Below are 25,895 nucleotides of genomic sequence, written 5' to 3' on the forward strand. Positions count from 1 at the left end.
AATGAAAAAAAGACTGTCCCAGCAGCAGCTTTCCACTGCCACGCACTGGGCTTTGCTTGTGGCCAAAGCAGCACTCTTTCCACCCTACAGCGTGCTACTCAAGTAGTAATCTGTCAATGCGTGGAAAGTTAAGAGTGTCTGGATAGCGCAGGGGTGAGTAATGCAATACAGATGATTTCACCTTTAGGTCTCCAGTTCAAAAAATTCAGCCCAAAAAGTGTCATCACCTGATAGTTTTTACTACTTTATTAAAGCATAAAATTTCCCAGGGGGGCCAACAGACATCAAGACTTTCTCTCTACTCCCTCCCTTCTTGTGCTAGGCATTGTGTCTACACTAAGGAACAGACCTTCCCTACGGATCCCATATTGTAAACAGATTAAAGATAGGAAGGAAAAAAAGACATAGGAGAGAGAAATGCATGGTCTAAGTTCAACAAGTCAGATATGACAACAGGATTCCTGACTCCTAGTTTGATTACATTCTTACTTGTGCCGTATTCCGATAAATTTGTTTTAGGATTGATGTATTTTTGTCCCCAGAATTTCCCAGGAGCTAATGTGTACACCAGCGCAGTGAGATCTGAACTCCAGGATGCATCAGCCTTACTACACATTTTTTTTTTAAGCCCACGTGGAATAGGGCTGATACCTCCTCAGAGTGTCTGGGCTCACTGTACATAGGCTGTAGAGATTACCTCTGTGCACAGGGAGCACATCCAGGACTCCTAACAACCTGAACTGAACTACAGCTGAGTGTCTGGAAATCATAGGCAAAGGTTAAAAAAAAAAAAAAAGAAAGAAAAAGAAAAAGAAAAAAGAAAAGAAAAAGCTCATTTTAACCTAGACAAAGCAGCCACATCCAAGATTTGTGAAAGGATTCGCTCTTGTCCAGCAGGTATCCGTTCTCCCACACTGCTCTCCGAATAACAAAACCATCTATGATTATACTTATAGATAACATCAGTAGGGAGGGCTTTTGAGTGAATTCTCTTCTATCTCTGAAGATGGCCTTTCCAGGCCAAGCTAGCAGGGCAGTCAGGAGTCCAGCTGGAAGCCTTGATCATAGTATCCACCAAGCACTTCTCGTTACTTCTAGACAATTAAATCCTTTTCTCAGTAAAATAAAAAAATTATATTACACAGAAATGAAAGCCTCAAAAGTGAGGAAGTCCATCCAGAATAAAGCATCATTCCAGAGCTCTTTGATAGTGTTATATTGATTTCAATATAATAAACTGCTTTATCTCACCACCATTCTGTAATATCAAGCACTTATGCTCTCACTACAGTTGTATTTCCACTGTAAATCATTTCAATTCTGACATCTTCACTGGGGACTAAATAACATGTGACCTTATCTAACTTAAATGTGGTATTAATTTTAACAAGAAAAAAGTGGTTTATGAAATTCAGGAGCTTAAGGTAACTGGAGGGATAGAGGTCTGCCTCAGGGGGTGGCATATGGATTTAATTTCCCCTACATTTTTCACCAAATTCTAAGAACTACAGTAAAGTTTTGCTATAGGGTGGCACAAATCATGACTCAAAATCTTGCCTAGAAGAATCATGAGTCTGAATGACACACTGGGCAAGAAAAATTCACCACTGTTGAACACAAAACCTTTTACAGATTTGATTTCTTTCCAAGCTTCTTAATGTAACCTACAGAATCTTAAAAGATTGTTGCTTTCTTTGCAAACGAGCACATGTGTCTACTATGATATACAGATAAAACTTAATTCTGCTTTCAGTTAGCCTGCTGAAACACGGAATGAAGATCAAGAAGTTACACTGCTATGACCAGGAGTCTAAAATTGATCCTTACAGGACATCTGAGATAATTTACCAAGAAACTTCCAGATAATGTAGTGACTTCCAAAGGAAGGAATCCCACTCCCAAGACCTGCTTTACTTTTTTAACATACAGGTTGCTCTCTGTTATTGTTTATTTTCTCCTAAATATCTTCATATCACCTAACAGAGCCTGCTCCATATCCATGTCTCCAAAAAGCGGGCAAACTGGACATGAATTAGCATTAGTACATATGGTAAGGACTACCTGGACCGCCCTGCTATATACTCCATAGGTGCATTAATCAGAAACACCTCATTTATTCCATTTATTCTATTTGTGCTATTGAAAAAACATCTACATGGCCTCATTTTAGGAAAATTTCAAATCCCATGTCTTGTTGAGCCTTAATACTATAAAAAAGCATTAGACCCGTGACTTGATAGCCAAACTGGGTCAAACCAAAGGTCAGTCTAGGCCAGTACGTTCTGAGGTCAGCAATGAGTGCTTAAAGAAAACTGTAAGAAAAAGGACAAATACACAATACTACTACTTCTGGTATGTCATCCTAGCATCCAGGAATCAGCAATTTAGTGATTTCCTGAGCATGCTGACTATTATCTTTCACAGTACCAATGGACTCATTTTCCCTTCATTTGTCTAGGGCTGTTCTGAACTAATATATATTTTTGGCTTCTGCAACATCCTGCGGCAAGGGGTTCCACAATTCCAATTATAAGGTGTCTAAAAAGCACTTATTTTTGTTTGTCTTAACAAGCTACCTATTAATTTTATTGCATGTCCCCTACCTCTTATATTGTGAAAAAATAGTGAATAATCATTTCCTGCTTGTCTTTTGGGGAGACCTGTAACACACTCCTCCCTTCAGGCCTCTTTCCCAATCTGGAAAGTTCAAGGCTACTCCAGCTCCCCTCTGTTCCACACTGCTCATCCTACTTGTTGACATTTATAAAGCTTTTCTAGTTCTGCTGCGTCCTGAGCCAGAGGAAACTAGAAATTGGGTTGAGATATGGACACACTTGGGGTTTGTATGAGGGACAATGTCGCTTTCTGCTTAATTTCTTTTCCTTTCATCATAATTCCTAACATGCCACTTTCGGTTTTGACCATTGCACTGCTAAACACTAAACTAGTATTTTCATGGACTTACCAAATGGTGCCTGTTTGGTACTAAGGAATTAAGAACATATTACTGGGTATGTACAGACTGGCATTTTTCCTCATTTGCATTGTATTTACTAAAACTAATAAAACAAAAGATGAGTTTCACTCAGTAACACTGCAACTGACCTTTAGATTTGACTATTTCTGCTGTGTGACTGAAATGCTTTATAAGATGCATCACACTAGGATTTACTAGAATAACCCTGACTTGTATCCCCAATGGGACATTCACAAAACACTTGTACTGGAGTCAGCCTACTTGCAGTGGGCAGGATACAGCCAAAGAGCCCAAATTTATATTACTTTTAGTCCTCTGGTGGCAATGAGTTCTGTCACAGACAGATTTGGCTTAGAATACGCATCAGGCAAGACAGGTACCGGAGGTACAAACCAAAAGCAGGTTCTCCCTTGGCACTTACAATCTAAGACAAGAAATAATGCATTGACAACGGACAGGCTAGCAGAAGTAAATAGCTTGAGACAGTCTGATTAGCACAATAGACATGTCAATGCCATGGCCAAGGATTTGTAGGAATGACACAGAAAGATTTTTAAGGACGGACCTGAAGTATACAAGGTTGCTGTGCAGGTCTTTTCCTATACCTCTTTCTATACGATCAGGTGGAACACATGGGAAAGCCTGACTATAGGACTTCGAAAGTGTAGCGAGGGTGTAGAGTGACAAACATTACTGATCAATCTTAGGCAGTTATAGTCATCAGAAAACATCAGAAAACAGTCCATGTGGGACTTGGAAAGTTATGCAACTTCAGCTGCTTCTTTCCTGTACCACTGATTACTGTCATGTGGACGTAATGGGACTGGGAATACCTGTCTGGAAGAGAACGGGAGTTAACAGAGCAAGCCTGCGTGAGGAAATCTGGAAATAACCAGCGCGGGAGCTAATTTAGTGGTTTCTTCCTTTCCTTCCTTCTTTCCTACAAACCACATTCCCAGGAATAGCGACCACAGTCTTTAGGTTGAACTGTACTTGTTTTCACACATTCAAAGCAGGCAAAGACATTTTTCTTGAGTGCACAGAAGAAAGTTGGGCGGAGTCATTATGACATCAGTGAACAACAGTCGAGGTAGCCTGCACAGTACAGAGGTTCCTCTCAAGGAACCATTGCAAGTACATTTTTATCCCATTGTATTTTCAGTTTTCTATTCTATTTCTTAATAATCTAATCTCACCTGGTGTGACCAGTTTATTATTACTGTACTCTATAAGTGATTGTTTTTGTCCTCTGGCTCTTTATGTTTTAAACACACCTCTCATCATTTTTAAGCGCATACAATTTTCAGAGAACAAAGGCTCAAACCCATGAAGCAAATAAAAAGATCACAGAAATGTGTTCTGACACAAGCTAATCACTGCTGCAATTACTGATACTAGATCAATAGTTTTGCCCTTGGGTTGTTCTTCGCTCTCTGACAGACATCAGAAGTCACTTCACATATGCAAGACAGTTGATTTCTCAGAAAACTTTCAGAGGTGTTATGAAATCACAACTTTCCAAAACTCAAGCACTTACTGTTGTGCCCAAAACATCACAAGATTAATTTACTAATCACATGTTTATATACTTAACAAAAAAATCACTGGTTTATTTCATTTGCTTTTTGGTCTTTAAGGGGCACGTTTTCTTCAAAACTATAAGAACTGGGAGCTCATTTCTGCTTTGAAGTGAAAATTAAGATTTGCCATTTAGACTACCCATTGGCTCCACCTTAAAAAAAAAAAAAACACTACAAACTTCCAATTAAAAAAAACACACAAGAAAAGTTCATTAACAATTGTAAAATACGCTTCCTCAGTAAAAGATGTTTTAAAAATAATAAATGGTTACTACCTGGATCAGTAAATCTGGAAATGTACTATTTGGAAATGGAGCTACTTACAGGAATCATATTGAAGAGGCTTTTTAAAACTTATATGGTATACAAATAAAATAAGCAGTACTGCAGTGAAGGGGTTCACACCCATTTCTGGGTAGCAGCGGGGCAACATTTGCGTTTTCTTTCCTGCGAAGAAAGAAAGAAGGTCGTACATCATTTTGCAGCCAGCCTCATTGGCTGCCATAGGGACAACTCGGACTGCATCCATTGTGGAGCTGAACTGTCCCCAAGGGCAAGGTTTTCTATTGGTAGGAAAAAAGGATGAAATCTGGAGTATGCCACCTCTCAGAAAAATCCAGTGTCACATCAAAGCCAAGACATGCACGTTTTTCTACTGAGAGACAGTAAACAGACTTCTCCTCTAATTCATGATATAGCAAAGTCCTGACTCAAAACAATACCAAACATTGTAACACAAAAGCCTTACAGAAGGAAGGACTCCTTACACATCATCTCTCCCCTGTGCCCACCAAAAAATGCGAACAAGTGTAGGAAATGCATCCTGCTGGACTATTAAAGAGCTTGGAGCCAAAATTCAACCCATTAGGTAACCTCATTATCCTGTGCCTAGTGCCAAAGGCAAAACAGGTGCAAGGATACCAAAGCTAGAGGAAAGCACAGCCTGTTAATAGAAATTTGCAATTTTAAGGGCATTAAAATATTTCCAAATGTTCAGAGAAAAGCCTCACAGTGGAGCAGACATTTATTAGTTGGAAAGTAGAAGAAAAACGTGAACTGCTGGGAAGGTACATTGTGCTCAAGACACAGCTTGTTTTTCCTCCCTGTTTTGGCTCAAACTTCGCAGTCAAAGTGACTTCAGGGCTTGAGTTTTGTTTTGTTCCCCAGGGTAAAGAACAAAGTACGGTAGCTATCTTCTAGCACCACGTTAAGAAAGTCCTCGTTTCAGGGGAATGGAACACTATTGTCCTCTTTGGATTGCTCAACAGGAGAGGCCAGATCAGAATTGCCACTTCTCCCCCTCCGCTTGCAGTCCACTGCATTCAGGCCAGATCACACTGAAAGAACCACTAACCAGTAGCAATGCCAGTGAAGTCAGAGGAATTACACAGCTGCAGAGGTTGAGAGAGAATCGAACGTTCTTTGAGTAAAACTACATTCAGATTCTGGAATCAGTATTTGGTATACTGAAATATCTGGGCAAGAAAATAAAGCCTAGTCTTTTTGTAGAGCTCTGCAAGGTATGCTTTTACAGCATCACTTTGATTCTCTGATCCATTTTCTCGGGCATTTACGTCCGAATGTAGCTGATTTTTTTTTCTTGCATTCCCCCAGCTTCCATATTTGAATTACACAGTGCTCTTCCGTTTATTACAAGGTATGCAAACACCTTAATATTGCTCTAAGCAATGTTATAAGACTGCAAGCCTCAGATTTTTACTCTTTGTTATTAATATTCACTTTCAAGAAAAAGATATGAAATTCCATGTAAAAATAGTCTCTTATTTCACTCATATTCAAAATAGAACTTAGTCTTCACAAAATTCACTTCTGCAGGCTACCTGCAGACACATTTAGAGTTCGTTCCCTCCTATCTTAGACCAAAAATCAATTTGCCTTCAATGCATACTGTGAAGGTACATCTACTTGACTGGGCAGATGAGGACAGTGAAACCTGATGGATTCTGAGGCCCAGGGCTTTTCTGTTTAAATGAGAGCAGAGGGAGGAGAGAAAGAAAAAAGCTGGGATGTTTTATTTTGATGGCCAGTTGTTACCCTGTTAGTAGAACAAGTTTTTGCCTCGTGGCTTTAAAACTAATTCTTAACTATTCATCAGGGTAATTACAGTCATTTAGTTTTACTAAGTTTAAGAGGCATTTTGGATGACTGTTGGAAGCACTCGCTTTTCAGCATGGAAAAAGAAGTAGTAAAGAAAGAAGTAGTCTTCTTCCCCCAGACTCACTGTTAATACACTGACACTGCTGTGTGTGAAACACTCTGCTGGAGATCTTTAACCAGTAGTGATCCATCACGGATACCACGCACCCTGCAATCTCCCCGAGGTCTTGCTCCTTTGGCGCTGTGTCTAGCTCAGCTGTTACAAACCCAGGTGCATACCACATGAGCACATAACAGAAGTATCCTTGAAGGGGATGATGACAATGTTGTATCATACCATGACATACTCACCCCATGGTGCGCTTATGAATCTGTTAGTTATTTATGCTTCTTTCCTTCCCTCATGACCACACAGTTTTATCAATGCGCAAATAGGTGAGAAAGCGTCCTACCTGAGAGAAAAGCAGCACGTACAGAGAGATCCCATAGCAGATGATGTGTTCAAGGAGTGCATGTATGTGAAGGGAACATTGTATCAAATGAGACTCAATTTACTAGGGTCTGCAAGAATCAAAATCTCTTAAGAATTGATTACTACCACTTACATATGGCAGGGTCACATACAAGGCCAATCTACACCAGTCTCTGCTTACTGACAGACAAGGAAAAAGAGCCGGAACGGAGCAGGAGACCAAGTGTGTGAACGACTAACGCTGAGCCAAAAAAAGTTCTTAGTATAACAGTTGATATTTATGCTCAGGACTCAAAGTCTCAGTCTTTCCACAGCTCTCTTTCCAACAGATCACAAGCTCCTGAATCATTTCATGAGTGCGCAGTGAGTTGCGCATGGCATCCCTGCAATCTGACCAACCACCTCACATGTGGCAAGCACCAGGCTGCACAGATATTTCAATATTCCCCTCTGTTAAAATAATGTGAAAGATGTCTAATCATGTAGGCTCCCAGACTGAACTGGGAAGCTCTGGGGCAGGAAGCTATTAACCGTTCACTTGCTCTCTTACATGTGCACATACGCCCTTTTCCAATAGAGTCAGAGCTCTCCAAAAATCACAGAAAATTGTTTCACTTTTCTGGCAAAAGTCCATATTATTTCATTTGCTTGGTTCATCTGTCACTCGTCCCCTGTATCATTAATGGACTCAAACTGTGCTTCGTATAATCTGGAACACAAGCCTAGCAGATTACCTATTAGCTTTCTTCAGCAGTATGGTTTACTGGTTCACATGAAAAACTCCAAACAAGGAAGTCTCATGCGTGACCTCAGCCATGTCACTCTTCCCCATGGTTAGGTTTCTGGGGAAATTGTTTACTGAAATAATTTAGGAGCACATTTTCCACATTCTTTCCTTGCCTGTGAGGAATATGAAAAACATTTTGGAAGTTTCATTACTGATTTATAAATACTTAAATTCACTGGTGTAAAAGGCTGTGCTAGTACCAAGTGAGTAACCCTTGGTTATATATTCTTCAGCTCTGCTGGGGGTTCTTATTAATAACATTGAGAGTCATAAGAAACCTTTAGCTTGGAAGGAAACACTCTTTGATGTTCTGTTTCCTCATTATGGATCTCTCCATGTGGCTATTTCCATAAGGTATGTCTGCTATTACAGGCAGTCAATACAATTTAATTTACCATTTAAAAAGGAACAAACTTTCCTACACTTTTTCCACCCTTCCTCTACCAATCTGCTCTGGCACAAACCCATGTGTCATTATTTCCACATGGTCATGTAGACAGCTTTATTGAAAAATTTGCCTAGAAGTTTTTGTTGAAACACCATTTTTGAAGATTGTCTATGTGCAACTCAGAAATGCCTCACTTCATTCTTCTTTCTGCTGGCACTGCATTTACAAGAGTTACCACCTTCCTACTCAAGAACACTCATCTAACTAAAGCTGTTGGCATCTCATCAGGTCAATAAGCAATGCAGAGAAACGCCAACTACAGATTCTCACGATGTACCTCAAGCAAATCCTGCAATGCTTCCAATGATGTTAGCCTTTATTTCAGTGCTCTTCAGAACAGCTCCTTAAGAAGCTGTAAAATCACAACATAAAAACAAAAGTGAGATAAAAGAAAAATAATCTCTGCACCTCAAAATTTCTCAAATGGATTTAGTAAAATAAATCACCAACTCCCATTACCCCTGTTGCACAAAGGGCAGAGAGATTGCAATGGATTAAATGAGAGTGATCATCGTAAAACAGCACAGAGATTAATGTCATAAAAGCAAGACAATACTTATTGCTCTTGACATCCTGGCAACCTGCATGCTAAATAATGTTAAATAAAACTGTGTGGAGCCTAAAGTTTTTTGTTTGTTTGTTTGTTGTTTAACACGGAAATTATATCAAAATAGAAAATACAATGGAAATCACAGATGACGAACAAAATCACTAAGTAACTCTTGGCAGTGAGTCTTCCCGTTCATACACCCATTTCCCTAATATTTCTTATGTTGACTGTTGTGCTAACTGAAATAGGTTCATAGTATAAGTTTGATTTTTCATCTACAGATTGCCACGCTTTTCCAACATAAAACCATGAATGTAAATTGTACATTTGCTGAAATGCTCAGATTAGCATGTTGTCTCGGGTAGGGGTGAGATATCAAAATGGGTCTTAGTTATAGAGATGTACGATTTTTTGCTACAGGGATTCTTTATATCATGCTTCTGTAGGCATATTCAACTTTTTTCCCCATCTGAGAAAATATATAGATTGATAACTCCATACAGACATAGATTATTCTCTCATATATTTCAAAATTCAGATAATTATAACCTATTTGTTGATGAAAAACCCCAATTAAAGATCTGGCTAGACTACAAAGTGACTCTGAAGAAAGTTCAGGCTTTTGGGTCCTAGGATGGGCACCAGACTCCTACGTCTGATGCGGCCTGCTCAAGTCAGTCTTAACATCAGCAGTTCTGCAAACAATTCTCTTCTCCTTAAGTCCTATTCCCTCCACTACAATAATCTCAGCTTTTCTTATTTCTGCTAAGATAGTCCTTGTTCAGTACCCCCTTTCACTCCTTCCCCCACACAAGTCTCCTACGATCTCCAGCTCCTACCCACACTCCTTTCCTATGGAGCTGGGTAAGAGGCAGTATGTGCTATATTTATACCGATGGACCAGCTAGTAATTGTGAGCCAACTAGCTGTCCAGATGATGCCTTCGAATGGATAAAGGTTGAATACTATGTACATGTCTTTTAGTAAGAGCGCTAATTTACACATCTTCCCTATATTCAACCCCTCTTTTCCCCAAAACTTATAGAAACTTCACTCCTTTGAGATCATAACCTGAAAAAGAACTTACAGTATCATATTATCATCCAAAAAGGGTAAATATTATATTGAACTAAGACAGACACACACAAAAAAATCTTAATTGCTCTAATTAGCACTAGAAACATTTCAGCAGGAGTTTTGTGTTTAGTTCTGGTGTAATAAAATTCAGGAAAGATGAGTCTGTTGGAGAAAATACACAGGAAAATAATCTGAGATCTTGAGCAAGGACTGAAAGAACTGGGGCTGTTTAATCCAGAGGAAAAAAAGGAAATGAGGAGAGATAGGATAACCATCTTTAAAAACATCACAGGACAAAAGGAATAGTCATTGATGAGTAGCGTGAGAAGTAACAAGACTGAGATTCATCACTAAATATTCAGATTAGACATGCAAAATATTATGTAACAGCTCTAGCCTAATTAGGTCGCTGAGAGAAGGTTGAAATGCCATCGCAGGGGCTTTCAAGAACAGGTGAGTCAAACGCACTGGCAGCAAACCAGGTGGAGCTGATTATATACCTAGTTGCGACAGCTGGATGCAAATCCTCAGGAATCCTCCCGTCCTTATTTGCTGAAGTTCTAGTTACATTAAGAGAACAGGATACACAGACAGCCAGAGCATAAAGCCTGATCCCAAATAAAAAGATAGAAAAAATCCATAGAGAAGAAGACAGTTAATTATAAATAGTTCCCAAAGATTGGTTTGATTTGTGTCGGTACTTTTCTTCAGAACTGTTCACCCATCATTAATTCCCTAGCTTGCTCTGACTCACTAAGTAATCAGCCAGGGTTTTCTTTTGTTACTTTACTAATTCTGTGTTTTCCCTCCCCACTTGGACAGAATTATTAAATAAAACAGTTTCCCTTTAAGAGTTTGATGGCCCTGCCAGCTTAGCCAACAGTAAGCATTTCCAGAGAAGTTTCTTGCTCATCGCGGTAAGGAACAAAATATTTTAAAACCCCAAACTTCAAAATCCCAGATGGTCTCGAAGTCCTATTTAAATAAGCTGAGTGAGTTTACAGTCAAATCTGCCCAAGAAAACCTTATAATGGAGACTGAAAACTATAAATGTTCTCAGTTTATTAAAAAATGATTTGACACCAGCACAGACTATTTCAATTTTTTTCCTCACGTTGCAGAGCTAGACACACTTCTCAAAATATTTGCTTTCAATAAAGTGACAGCAGCCCCTCAAGAAGTGTTATGTAAGAGCCAGGTATTTGATTTGTCGTTATACTTCACGTTATATTGTCTGCTGAACAAAATGCTTTAAAAACATGAACGTAATATAGAATTTCAGACTCTTAATCATTTTGACAGCTTTTCTGCAACTCTTCAGAGCAGTGTTTGAGTCGAAGCCCTGTGCAGTACCCAGCACTGGAATAGGTGCAGCACTTGGGGGAAGGGACGAGAAGGGCCAGAAAAGGTCTCCGTTCGCAAATACACGCGTTCATTAGATGAGAAAAATGCCTGGAAATTTGGCACAAAGACGAGTGTTTAAATGAAGACTGCCCGAGGGGGTAGCCCTGACTTGCACTCTTACCAGTTCGATGGATATCATGTGACTGTTTACAAGTATTACGTACCCTGTAAAAAATCCCTCTGTGCGAAGCCACAACACCATGCAGCATTATATACGGCTCCAGAGACAATACTTTCTAAAGGGAAAATCTTTCTGCATTGATGCAAACACACATCCGTACACAAATGACCACGCGGCAAAACCAAAATGCGCTGTGCGCTGTGCTTTTCGGATGTTCATGAGTTAAGTCTGGATCCGAATTCACCTTTAACAGATAGCCAGGGCTTCAGGTCAGCTTATTCTGAATGCTGGTTAACCTGAATCCAAATTTTTCAGTGTGTGTCTCTTTATCCCAATGTATAGTCCAACTTGCAGACCTGTGCATAAATTAAGGCCTACGTCTTGCATCTTAGCAGTCTGAAAGCACTATTTACTCATTTAAATACCAGAGTCCATGTGCCACTTTATGCTCTTTCATCTGAAAACCAAATCCACAGTTCAAACACAGCGATGGACTCAAAGCGTACTTGGTTTTCCAAACCACAATTATTCAAGAAATACTTCTGAACCAAAATAAAGCAGTGTTCCTTAACACTACAGAAAATTCTCTTATTGGCCTAAAGCCTTTGGTATTCATTGCCCCCATGACACATGAGTAACCAATTTGTAATATCTATAAATAAAATATATAACCTCTCATACAAGGATCGATTATAGTTCAAACACAGGAACATCTATGTAGCTGTCAAATGCAAGTCCTTTATAAACTTTTTGTTCTACATAATTCTTCTGGAGAAAGCCAGTGAAAGAGCTTCACGAGGAAAAGAACCTCATGTGATGCTTTTCAAAATATTACAGTTCGCAAAATAAACTAAAAGTTTAACACACGTTTTATAAATATACACATCTCTATATACTCTTATCCCACATTTAGGTAGAGACAACTGCCTAACAAACTTCCGACAAGTTAACTACCCAACTTTGTCTATTTCTCTTTCAATTATTATCACAGAAATGCATATTCAGTATGATTTCTACTTCCCCAAGAAAACTCAGTTTGGATTTGGGCCCCTGGAGGTTGATGAAGTATTGCTTTTGCCCATTTTCACAGCTGCAGCTGACTAGCAAGAGAAGGTTGAGCGATTAACCCGAGGTCACTGAATGAGTCAGTGCAACAGGATTACAATCTTTAACGCTCCTGGCTGCCAGTGTCAACCTCTGTCCTCCTGCTACCACATACACAACCTTTACCAGCTTCAACACGCACACAAAAAATGATGGACTGGCAGAGAAAAGGCAATTTTCACTGGACAGTGAAACTTGACACAGCAGTGTCAAGCCACTTGGCCGTGATCTGCGAACGCTCTTCAGTCCCAGCCCAGCTCTGCTAACACCTCACTCCCGGTCCTCCTGCCGCGGGCCCCTGCCAAACAGAGACCGCTTGCCGAGCCAGATGGAGGGGCGGTTCTGGAGCTAGACAATTAATTGGAAAATTCAACACCAGCTTGCACCTGTATTCAGCAAGTTCACTGACACCACAGAAAGTAAAAAGGGTCTGATCAGAGCAGCACAGATACAAACTGGGTACCTCACAGCTGGGCCGGATACACTTAAGGTTAAGCAGTACTCAATCGCATGGTATTCTGAGCAATGAGAATGGACATTACTTAAACCATAAACAGAAATAATCCTTGTAAATTAGCCCCAGTGCTATAGTATATGAAGCCAAACCAGAAGCAGACAGCACATTCATATCATGCATGCAGCAACGCATGGCTGTAAATGTGTATACTATACTATGGCTAGAATGACAAATGTAGCATTATATAAAGGCTGCTTTCTCAATGGAGATTATGGCGACTCCAGATTAAGATTCAGATAATCTTATTTTCTTAGGCAAAGGTCTAAGTCATAACCATAGTTTCAACTGCAGCACCCCTTAACCTACACCAGCTAGCTTTACTCAAGCTGGTATTAGCATTTACGAAAAAAGAATTGCAGGGGCTTTGGTCACCGAGACCACTGATACACCCACACTGCTCTGGATTCGTGGTTGCTGGCAACCACAACCTACAGACTGAAGTTCACTCAATTAGGTCTATGTGGAACCACAGACCCTCTATACAGGACCACAGGCAAGGCTCACACTAGTTTGAATCCAAAGTCATGTGAGTAAAGTTCTGCTCATAACCCGATTTTGTGCATCCAAGAGGTCTAGACAGTCCTGGAACTGTCATTCTTTGTCAGGTTTGTGAGCACTTTTCTGAAACAAGACTCTAAACCATCTGTGGCTCATCTACTGATGTTTAGTAATGTCATTAATCAATCACATCTGACACACTAGGCTTCCTCCACGAAAACTAGAGTCAGTTTCACGGCACGGATTCACTGCCAAAATCCTTCAACTGGTGGCATAGGGTGGTGGCGTTTGTCAAGTAACAGCACTGTGCAGGATACAGCTTTCACAGTAAACTTACTCTGTTCTTCAGTCAACGGCACTGAATGTCATGGGATTGTGTGCAGTGATTTGAGAACTGAAAACAGATGGGAAAGATATCGACCGCTTGAAAGGATAACTCATTTATCCTATGCCAGCGCTTTTTTTTTTTTCTTTTTTTTTCCTTTAAGGACATTACAGGTACAGTTCAGAGCAAAATGTACCCATAGACACGAACACAGGAATTCTAAGTTTTCTTAACCGTTATAAGTGAGTATATTTTTAAAAGGTATTAATCACACACCAGTTTTACGCTACTACTTTTCTTTGAGTTTGATATTGTGGGACGAGAGGAGAGAGAGAGAGAGAGAGAGAGAGAGAAATAAACTGAAAATAACATGCATGGCATCAGTAGATAACTTTCAAGTTACAATATAAGCTTAGAATCAATGGGGAGACAGGACTTAGTTAAAATGAAAACAAAGGAAAACAGTTCTCTTGAGCCTTCTCCGCACAGACTGACCCTGTATTTTTAATCTATCTCCCTAGCTCCTTGTCACACTAAGCACTGTCTGTGCTTTTAAATGTCACCACTCAGAGCGTCTTTAATCTTGGCCTGGTCTAAGCAGCGAAGCAGAAAAAAGTCAGATGCATGCCAATACAGTTAGCAGATTTACCTGCAGTTATCCAAGGGTAAAGGCCACTGTTTCATTTCCTTTCACTCTCAGATACGCTGTCTCTCTAAAGCGGTACTTTCCGAAATGACATCAACTTCATTTCTGCTGGTTCTTCAAGGAATAGTATTTCCAGAGAGCTCAGATCCAGACGAATGAAACCCACACGCAGCTAAAGGTGCACAAAACAAAACAGAAGTAGTAGTATTTGTATAGCACCTTTTATCCTGAGCTCCTAAGGTTAAAATGTACAATAAACCAAATATGCTTTTAATTTAAGGACAGTTCCTTCTACTCGATCGTGAAAAGAGTAACAGAACAACAACAAAAATGAAGATAGCAAACTGCATGGGTCCTTATTTACAAGTCATCTGTCCCCATTTCATGACTGGGTTTGGTCTTCTACGCCAGATGAAACCGCCTCCAACTGGCAAGTATTTTAAATTCTGAGTTCCCAAACGTTCAAGACTTTGGGAACACAGCTGTCCCTGGAGTTTTTAAAATTCAAACCTCACACAGCGTGCTTGACCACATCTACAAATTACTGGCTACGTTCTCCTCCCAGCTGTCCCCATAAAAGGGGTTCTGCATGGAGAACATGAACAGTCACATAACCAGGACTGCTTCACTACAGCAGAAACATGACCATCCATCTCTTAGTGAGCACCAGATCAAAGAAACAATCCTATCTACTGATCTCGTTCCTGTCTAATAGAACACGTACAACCAAGCTCTTAGTTCTTTATTTTAATGCTTGTATTAGGAAGGTCCTAAATCAGCTGCTTGGGTACAGTGAAAGACAGGTATACGCTCATAACAACAGCATTTTATGGAAGAAAAACCAAAGGGTTTTCTACAAGCTATACAGAAAGTAGACATTTCAGCTGCTCCCATCTTGTAGCAGTAACCCAATCCACCGTCACGCAAGGGATCCCATTTCCAGTCAACCCAGTCTTCTGTTGGAGGGAGGATGAGCCCTGCTCAATCAATACGGAGAGCACCTAGGGCAGGAGAGGACACCTTGCTCTGCTGTAACTAATCGGGACATATGGAGGGAGGCAGTGACGCCTGTGCTCTCCATGGCCTAGAAAAAACCATCTGGAGCTGTGAAACTCTCACGAGCTCTGAGTTGGTAAAGAAAACAGATGGCAAACAGAAGCAAATGGTTAAAACGTTCCCTCCACTGCAACACATGTGAAACCCCTTATTCCAGTGGGCTGCAATAAACCTAGGAGTGTCAGTGCATATACAATGTGTTGAAGAATTTTTCTTCAGAAGGAAATAAATCTGATTTTTATCTAAGCTGGCAGTAAACAGGGTCAAATATTTAACTGTTTCTGCAGCAACTTCCCTATTGTTTTTCAGTTTTTAGCTTTCTTAGTAATGCCAGCGAGGTCAGAGTGCAAGCACAGACGCAGATCATGAGGGTGTGAACAAAGATGAAGAAGGTCCATTACAAACACCAACTGTCAAATGAGGAAAGTAAGTGTTTATTGTAAAGAGCAAACTGTGGTGCCAGATAGAGGAGCTTAGCTTCACCAACACTGAATTTATTGTGCGTGACTTAGTCAAGTGATTTATATGGATTACACCACATTTTCCTTTTTTGTAGCTTGCCTTGATAATCAGAAAATCTTTTGTAATTTACATTAATAGCTCTGTGACATTGTGGAAAATATTAAAAAAGACCTTCTTCATATTTTTGGCACCTCCTACTACTGAGGACTGCACACAATCAACACTCTTTTGAACTGTTCCAAAGGGTTTGGCAATAATTTGAGGTACACCCAAAGTGTCATGAAAGACCCTGTACTGAATCTTCAGAAAAGCCAGTCAGTGAGTGTCCAGGTCAATAGTTTTCTTAGGCCCAAGTCCGCAGCCACGCCTTTGCCGGCAAGTCAAAGCATGACACATAAGTCATTTCCATTATCTTAAACCAGTGTTCTTCAATAAAATAATATGTTTTATAAAAGAAGTTATTTTCACAGTTGGAGAACAGCTTCAGACCATAAAAGGAGGTCACCTCAGAAGACGTCAAAAGGAAATCAATAAAAACCGGGGCAGTTTCAGCAACACGTTGCTGCCTCAACAGCAGAAGTAAAACAAAGCACAGCAAAGTGCAAAGTAGCAATCCAGAATGGAAATCGGAAAAGCCTGAGGTTTGGATCATAACTACTGTTCCGACCTCGAACAAAAGTTCTTTCATTTTCCGATTTAAATTTTCTGATCAATAAAAAAAATTCCTACCTCAGAGCAGTGTTGCGTGAGTGACTGAATGGGAAAAATGGTAAGTTTTGTAAATGTAAAGACTTCCCTAAGGGAAGTCATGTGGACACACCATGTACTGTTAGTAGTGCTCTGTGACAAACTTGCAGCTTAACCTAGTGAAACCTGATCTATCATAAAATTGCTATTAGGACTGGTATGCTGGAAGGAAAAAATAAAACAAAAAAAATTGAAAAGATATTAATAAAAGCTGGATGATTTTCATGTAGCCTACATACCAATTCATAAAGTGGCACTTAATAAGTGCCTATCCACAAAAAAGCATGAAACGCAGGATGAAACGTAGAGTGGGCAGGCATAGGAACTGTGTGAAGTCCAGTTCAAACCATAGCCCCACATTCCAGCTGGACTAAGGTGAACTTTTTCCAAAACTTTTTTTCCAAAAATCCATCAGGATTATCTGGCTTTGTCACTTCTATATTTTAACATTTGTGAAATGACAGCATGAAAATATTCCAAGAAAAATTAATGTGTCTGCCATCCACAGAAGAAGGCATTTTCAAAGAAGTCTGAGAGAAATTTTTCAAACATGACCAGTCCAATTTTCACAAGTGAAAGTTTCAGTTAAGTTTTGAAATTTGGGGTATTTATTCAGCATGAATCACACCTCAGCTATGAACCTTTCGAGGCTCTGGCATAAGCTGTGAACATCAGAAAAATTCTGAAACACATCTTCCATAGCAGTCACCTTTTCAAAGGTAAATATCTTACTTTTCTTCTTCTCTGTTGTGCCTTTTCTGTAAGCTCTGGGGAAACTGTAATCAAAACTGGACCTATGTCAGTCTTGGGCACTAAGCACAGCTCCCAAACATACCTACTTGTGTACTGTATATTTTCAACTGCTTAATAAAGTGTAAAAATGCATTTTGCTCCCTATTTTTTATTAGTATAAGAGAATGTAAAGATAATAGCTAATGTGCACCAAGATGTACTCAACAAAACACTGGTCCGTGGTAGAGTCAGCTATTTCCCACACGATTCTCAAACCCGCAAGAGGAGTTTGGAGAGCTGGTCAAGTTTCCTAGAGAGCAGGAACTGAAAACGGCCACTAAGAAACGTCTTTCTGATTTTCAAGCTGTCAGTCCCCACGCAGGCGAGAGAGTGACGCTCGACTACGGACCTCCTGTCGCACTGCTTTTCCACCCCGTTGCCAGGGCTGTTCACACGATGCAAAGAGGAGGAGGTGGAACTTGGCCCAAGTATTTGCTGTCACTACCGTATTAGGCCTTTGGGCTATATGAAGCCAACAACTAAACTTTCTAATTTGGGAACGTAAAGAAAATCTAAGCTTTCACTGTTAAGCCACAGCCAAATCTCCTTCCAAAGACATGCAAGACCTATAGCAGCTTATCCCAGGGCCAGAAATGAGTAAGCAACCGTAGCTGAAAGCCATGGGGCACCTATACTTTTCCCCACACACATTTTGTTTGGTTGGTTGGTTTTTTACATGCAAGGGCCTTCCAAAAATTTGAGACTAGCTGGAAGCATGGAGTTTGGATAACGTGAGATTAGAATATACTGGAATGAGAGCAGCAAAACTGACTTTTACAGACTGACCTAGAAAGAAGAAAATAAATCTCTCAAACTAAAACCAATCCTTAGTATCTTAGAGAGGGATCTCCTTCCTTGCATAATAAGCAGATAAAATCAGGTAAGAGAATAAGCCTCCTCATTTAAAAATAAAACCACAGGCATCAGTTCCCCTCAGTGTAGCAGTGATCAGATCTGTTAACTGCATATTTCACAGAAAAGATATGATGAATTAGCACCAAAGGTTCAGGCACTGCATTTGTGCAGGTCCTCACTCTTCTGCATCTTTGAGATTCCAGGAGTTAGCTAAAACTTTTCAATTACATTTGAACAGGATTTACTTCCAAACTTTTGCAACTATTAAGATATCAGCTAATGCTGACATCTGGATCAGACCTGCCCCAGAATCCACCCAAGCCTGAGCTAATTTGGTATTTTATCATATTAATTCCAATCTCAACAGTGACAATAAATAAACATTGTCCACATGCTGAACAAGAAGAATGAAGGAAAGGCAGAAATTTATCTGTTAAATAAAATACCAGTGATTAATAAATCACATGCTTATATCTCTCTGGGGAAATACTTCTAATATAAAGCAATTCCAGCCACAGCATTCTATGCCAAATCAAATATTCATACGAAAAGGAAAAGACAATTTCTGCCAGTTCCAATGTCCAAAAAGCTTTAAAAATTGGAAAAATGAAAGCATTTGCCCTCTTTCCATGAAAACCCAGAGTGCTGGGCACCAGGAAACACAATGTTCCTGCTGATCTCCAATAACAGAGATAATTTCAGAGTTATGAGAAGTAATTTGACACATTCCACTATGTGAAAAAGTTAGCCACTTCTTTTGAAGCTGCACAGACTTCTATAAAAGATAACCACATTTTATAAGAATTTAGAATTTTTTGTCCCTATTGTCCAACTGAAGATAAGATGCTTCTCCTCCAGTTACAGGAGATTTGGACAGGCTGTCTGAACCACAACAAAAGTCAAAAGCAAAGTGATTTTTTTTTTTTAATTTGGGTATCACTTTCCCTTATTTGATGGCTAACAGCTCACTAAGCAAGATGACCAGCTTACAAAGGTAGATTTCAGAGAAAGTAGTCTGTTCCAGGAGGAAGAAAAGCAATAGCTGCAGGAACCCTTTAGACAAACTACTAACACACAGCCGAATATTAGTGGAAACAATACAGGTTTTTTTCAACGAAACAAAAAAGAGATACCAGAAAAACTTTGGAAAGTACAGCCACTTAAAGTCAAATTGAAATTTAAACAAAGCAAACTAAATAGCCAACAATTAAAAAAAACAAGCAACAATTGAAAATGAAAATATGCAGTAAGCATCATCCAGTAATTTTGGTTCTATCTCTATTTCTCACTGATCTGATGAACTGCAAACCCGTTTCATTTTGAATGCAAAGTGAGGACGTTCTGACAAGGACAATTTTGACAAAGAACATGAAAAGTTTAGCAGATTTTCAGTGAGCGAGTCAGATCCGGCTTTACTTGCTAGTGAAGTAGTCCGGAACATAAAGCTAATGTTCTTTACTGTATCTCCATCTCCACGGGCATAATCCACTTAACATTTTGTTTTCTTCTTTAAAATTCCATAGCCCCCTATTTAAGGGCTCACATGTCTATGCTGTATCTTACCATATAACTGCAGTAGCAGCAGAAATCTATACATATTTGGGAAACTTTTCCAAAATGACTGTTCTGATTTTGATTACTTGGAAGAGGATGCAAAACACTTCCTATTTTTCCTACAATTAAGTGAAGCCATTTTCTTGAAAAAGTATCTCCCAGCATAGTGGTTGTCTGACAACCTTCAAAAGTCATGGGAAGCTGAGATATTTCAGTGACCTCTTCTCTCCAGATACCAATCCATCCAACAACGGCCACAGCTATAATCCACTTGTGATCCACCAGCTTGGCCCTGCTTTTCTTTGTTGTTCCCTTCTTTCCCCTACTATCGCTGCTTGGAGTTTATAAACTCCAATTTAATAGCAGAAGTAGATACCATATTCAAAAACGAAATAACTCCAGGTCAAACACCCCTCTTCCAAATAGTTAAAGTTGGAATCCTGCCAAAAACATCCATTTAAGGCAAACTTGGAATTTTTAGGCTATAAATTCAGTTTTGAATAGATGATATGCCAAAAAAAAAAAAAAAAAGCTGAGAAACATTAGAACAGTCTCACCATTTTTTTAAAAAAATATTCTCCTAAATGCCTTGTCTGACCAATTCCAAGGTCTCTAGAAGAAAAATCCACCTTGCTGTACGTTCCATTGTATGAAACGTCAGGCACATTGGGTCAATTCTGGCAAAATCAGTAGCAAATGCCAAGAATAAGCTTATAATAGAAGAACTTCAACCTTGTTGGAAACGTTCTTAACAGAATTACTGGGAAAACTCTGACAATCTTAATTTCCAATGGCATAGTGGTAGGAGGCCAAAGAGAGTCAGTAAAATGCTATTATTTTCTCTTTGCATGTTGTAACGCTTTGGATTCTGCTGTAAAGTTACAGCTATAGCAAAGAAGTCAGCTGCTGTGTCAAAAGTATCACCTCAAAAATAGACAGCAGAAGGGAGGTAGCATTTTTCCTTTGACCTTGAGAAAGTCAGGTGGAAATAACACCTATAACAGAAAGCCCTTTTTTTTTACAAGGATCTCTTCTAGATGTGTTCTGTCCGCCTACCTATCGGTGGTGCCCAATGTGCCAGCAGAGCAGACAGCTGGGCGTTCTATCATTTATACATCTGTATGGACAGAACAACTACGATCGTTCGACAGGGGAAGTTTATACCCACTCTACGCAGCTGTATGTGATGACAGAGGCAAAAGCAGGCAGAGTCACATGTAAGAATGAGCCCTGGGTCAGTTCAAAGGACCACGCAGCTCGTCTCAAATAACAGTCTTAATTGGTTACCTAATAAAGAATAAAACCAAGGTTACACATGCATATGTTATCATATGCTCACATTTACACTTCTTTTATGTCCATTTAGAGATAGGTAGATTACGCATTAGTATTCAAGATGTGGGCAAGTCATGGATTTGTGCAGTGGTATAATTCTCTAACCCTCTCCTAACAATTCACAGTAATTGATTTGGTTTTTTTCCCCACTATTGCCAAGGTCTGAGCAGATACTTCCGTGGAACTACCGCCATAACCCCAAGCTCTTGCATTTAAGTCATAAAATGATGGGCTCAGAGATAACCATTATGCGTGAAGGTAGTATTATCTTTTTCCCCACATGCAGCACTGGTTTACACTGAATTTCATCAGCCATTTTATCATCCAGTCAATCTCATAAGGCCTCTCTTCAATTTGTCATAAATGTGTTATTTTTCTCATATAATATTAGTACGGTATATAATTCTGTACACCGTGACATAGGCCTGAAATTTTATGGACCAGGTTTATCTGGGAGTCATTAAGTATATTTTTAGAAAGATATTACCATGAATTATTCCAGAGAGATAAAAGACTAGCTCAAGAAGATATTCAATTCTATTTGCCACTAGAAGAATACAATATGATATGAATTGCCAAGGGCTTTAATCTTTCTCTTAAGATTGCTTGCATCCTGATGACAGCTTTCAGGTGCGCTCTGCAACCCAGGAAGGAGTCTATCACTGTGGCTGGAAAACTCTAAGTTCAGGTTTAGCTTGGTAATAAATTCCAGAGCTAAAGAAAAAATATGTCCTCCAGTTGCTGTAAGCTCAGGTGCTAGTGGTCATGTGAAGTACTGAAGTATCTTTTGTAGAACACAGCATAAATCTTACTGGTCTGTTAAGTAATCAGTGATTTGAAACATAATTCATGCTAATCCTTCTGTAAATCACACTAATTTGGGCTAGGCTGTGGGAACATACTTTTCTATGAAAACTGAAGCAACTGTGGATTTCCTTAACTAGCCACACCTCTCCTTCACTACCTTCCTACAGATATCCCCCTCACACACAGCATTCACGGGGTTTGAGACAACTCCAAAGAAAAGGCACTCTACAGCCCTTCTTTCAGAAGGATCATAGGGACATTGCTTTCTTCCAAAGGAAAGTCAGGTGTAATCCTCCTTCTCACCTCATACAGACATATTTTATCTGCAGAACAGCATCAAAATAGCTGTGCAGGGAAGTTTTGAGCCCCTCTCTCCTACATACAGAAGTCAAACAAGCCTTGGGACTGTACATGAAGGGTCCTGCTAGCAGGGGCTGGGACTCCCCTCTCACCACACCTGAGAGCCCCATGACAAACTGAGAAAGTCACAGTCACTCTGTCTTTATACAATCCAGTGAATCTCAGTTTTGATGCAAAGTGGAGCAGCTTCAACAGTTGAGAATAGGTATGTTCCTGCTCCAGAACAGTGTAGGATACTTACCTGGCAGATGAAATTGAACCCCATCATCACCTTTTCCCAAATCCTATGTATAAAAGGGGAGAATGGGAACAGATGCTTTTCCAGTTTTACTGATAAGGAAAACAAGGGTTAAGCAAACAAGCAGTTTGTGCATGGCTAATTCTAGTAGGTGTTCTCTCAGCACGGCTAGAGATCAAAAATCTCAGCACACTTAGTTTACGGTGCCCAAGACAGCTCATGCAAAAAGAGCATTAGGGTTCTCAACTGGCCAAAAAGCAGTTCCGGCACACTCAGGAACAAGAATTTAGGCCCCTGTCAAAAATCTTGCTATCTCTGAAATTTACACAGCACCTTGGTTTCACAATGCCCAACCTATAGTTAAGCTGTGTAACACTTTGCTACAACACACTGTTCCTGCTAAAAGTTTACAGAACTTCAAGGGAAGCTCAGGCAAGTTAATGGAAGAAAAATTCACACATAGATGCTATCTCAAGAAGTTCTTGAATCACAGATTCTCAGGAGAATGTTTAGGGAAAGTATCCCTAAAATAACATTGCAACATTTTTCCCTAGGCATCTGCTTTTAGCTGGACAAAACAAGATGCTGGGCTAGATGGGACCTCAGGCCTAATGTCAAGTAATTGTTCCTGTGCCAGCAGCAAGACGGATGAATAAAGCAGAGACTCCTGTGCCAACCTGTGCAGCAGAGCCTGGAAGATGCTTCCCAAAGGGGGATCCAGGCCTTGCAGCTGACTGGTCGGACCAACCTGCTTGATGAGCCTGCAAGAGGTGGGCTGGACCGTTATCTACAGGTGATTACGGAATGACCTTGCAATATCTAGGTCGCTTTCCCAGCTTTATCCAAACCACCATGGGCTTTGCAGGACAAGGCAGTTCATTTCTTTACGCCCAACTTTCCCCACGGGGTAAACTTTCACCTTTATTTTTTTTAAAAGCAGTTGCCTATTACAGACAAAATACTTTGCAGTCATAACACGCAATCTTTTCTATAGTCATAGAGGGGAAGGATCTCTTTTCTCCCTGTCTTAGTCTAGATTCCTCTTTAACAGCTCTCAAAGCTTAAAGCCATTTGGTTGCAGCTGTGTGTCAACTGCACACCTGTGCCTGAACTGAAATGGGGAAAAGTTCAATAAGGATTATACCGTAGGTGCCAGAACGTCTCATTCGTTCCAGAAATGCTGCAAAGATTTAATACTTCCCCCTCCCTCCCCTCCTTTTGACTGGTTTGTGCTTTGCTCTGAATGCGCAGATTAGAAAGACAAAGCATCTTCTGGAGAGCACAAAGCCCTTGCTGCTAGGCATAGAGCAAAAGTTTCCATGAATCTCTGTTGATCCTGGACCTGCACTTGCAAAGCTATATTGATTCAGGACAAAAATAGGACTTTGGCCAGGCACCGTGGCTTTCCATAGATATCTATTCATCAGCAAGCCAAAGCAAACTGTGCTAACAGTGAAAAAACACCATTCTGAGCAACTAGACAATACTAAGCTTGGTAATGTCTGCAGCTGCAGGGACCATACAGTCAAGTGCAATTAGGGCGTACTCTCAGGATAGTATTTCTGATTATTTCCTCATCTCCCCCTTCTTTTACCTTCAATAAAATTAGAAAGTTGTATATGCAGAGCTTAAAAAAAATGGAAACACAAAAAGGAGCCTCTCAACCTGCAGAAGTTCAGAAAGGGATAAGTTAAGTAAGTCACTAATGATTTTTTTTATATGGCATGGCACCACTTCGCTGAGGCTGATTCACCAACCACAGTCATCTTTGCAGGGTCACTTGTTCCTGTAAGTTCTCTCTAGAGTTAAACAGTCTAAAATATGGGATCCCCCCATAATTTAATCTTGCTACACTTGGGCTGCTTGCCAGAATCTAGCACTGGCTTTATGCCACGGATTTTTGCTTAAATCCTTCCCCAGAGTAGCTCTCACCTTGTTCCCACCTTTTATCTCTCAGTGCAATGCCCTGCAGTTTCTCCTCCAACTCAATGCTCAGCCAGCGCCCAGCACAGTTCTGAGAATGCTATGTTGTTAAAGGCGTTATCATCTCAATCAAAAATAAATCTCAAACCCTATCGGCATATATTAACTAATGCTCCCATGGCATTCTCTGTCCCATTCACCTCTCTGTCATCATCAGGAAGGTTTTGAAATAAGCAGCATTTTTTCAAAAGGCAAAACTCAGAAGCTGAACAAAAGCCCAGGCATTTTTCAAGAAGTAGGATTATAAATGTAAAACCTTGCAACATTTCAAGTTAGGTAACTATTTTCCCTTTTATGGTATCTGATTCTTGCGGTTAATAACTGTGTAGATTTGGTGAATGTTCAACAGCTGGCATGAAGTACTGTGGGATCTTTTAGCATTAAAGAATCTGTGCGAGATACAATTTCCTTCTAGACCCCTCGTCTCTCTATTAATCCATCAAAATGAAGCAATGCAAAAACTAATCTAAGTTTAGCTCCTCTCAGAATCCTTCTCCATAAGCCATTAGTCACACAGATGCCCTCTCTCTTTAAAAACCCATAGGCACCTCTGTTCTATCTGGTAGTGATAACGCGTCACCTGCAACAGTAAAGTAAAAAGCATTCCCCAACAGGAACATAACTCCTTTAATAGGATGTGGCTTTCCAGAAGGGGGAAAAAAAGGAATTTTTTTCTTCTAAGAACAAGTTTCAATACATTTAGCAACTTTCAACAGAGTATTTATGTAATCCAAAGTCCATAATTTCTCTGTCTCCCATGAAAATCTTTTAGCACAGGAGCTGAATTCAGAAAGAGGAAGAAAGGAGGTCAGGTATTTCTCATCACGAGATTCAAATTAAGCAAGAGTCTTGGCGTTGGGTAAAGATGAAGGCAAGAAAGAAAAGCAGGCTCTTCCTTGATGGATGGAATGCATCGTATGAACTTCCAAGAAAACCAGAAGGGGCTTCCATTCCCTGTAAACAAGAATACTCTCTTCATCAGTCCCATCTTGAAATAAATACTGCAGGGTTATAAATATTTCTAATTTTACGTAGAGGGGGCCCAGGCCAAAACCCAGTCTTCTAGCCCCTCTACAAAACAG

The 25,895-nt window shown here is 39.9% G+C and overlaps 1 long non-coding RNA gene across 1 annotated transcript in view; it reads right to left on the reverse strand.

Annotated features, from left to right (window-relative positions):
• The window catches only part of LOC138068821 (uncharacterized), a 148,902-nt gene that overhangs the window by 77,798 nt on the left and 45,209 nt on the right, over positions 1–25,895 (reverse strand). Inside the window, exon 3 of the long non-coding RNA XR_011143582.1 lies at positions 14,628–14,796. This is a non-coding gene — a long non-coding RNA (uncharacterized lncRNA). The remainder of the gene's footprint in view (positions 1–14,627; positions 14,797–25,895) is intronic.

Source organism: Struthio camelus, chromosome 11 (assembly GCF_040807025.1).
Source record: "Struthio camelus isolate bStrCam1 chromosome 11, bStrCam1.hap1, whole genome shotgun sequence".
Taxonomy (NCBI): Eukaryota; Metazoa; Chordata; class Aves; order Struthioniformes; family Struthionidae; genus Struthio; species Struthio camelus.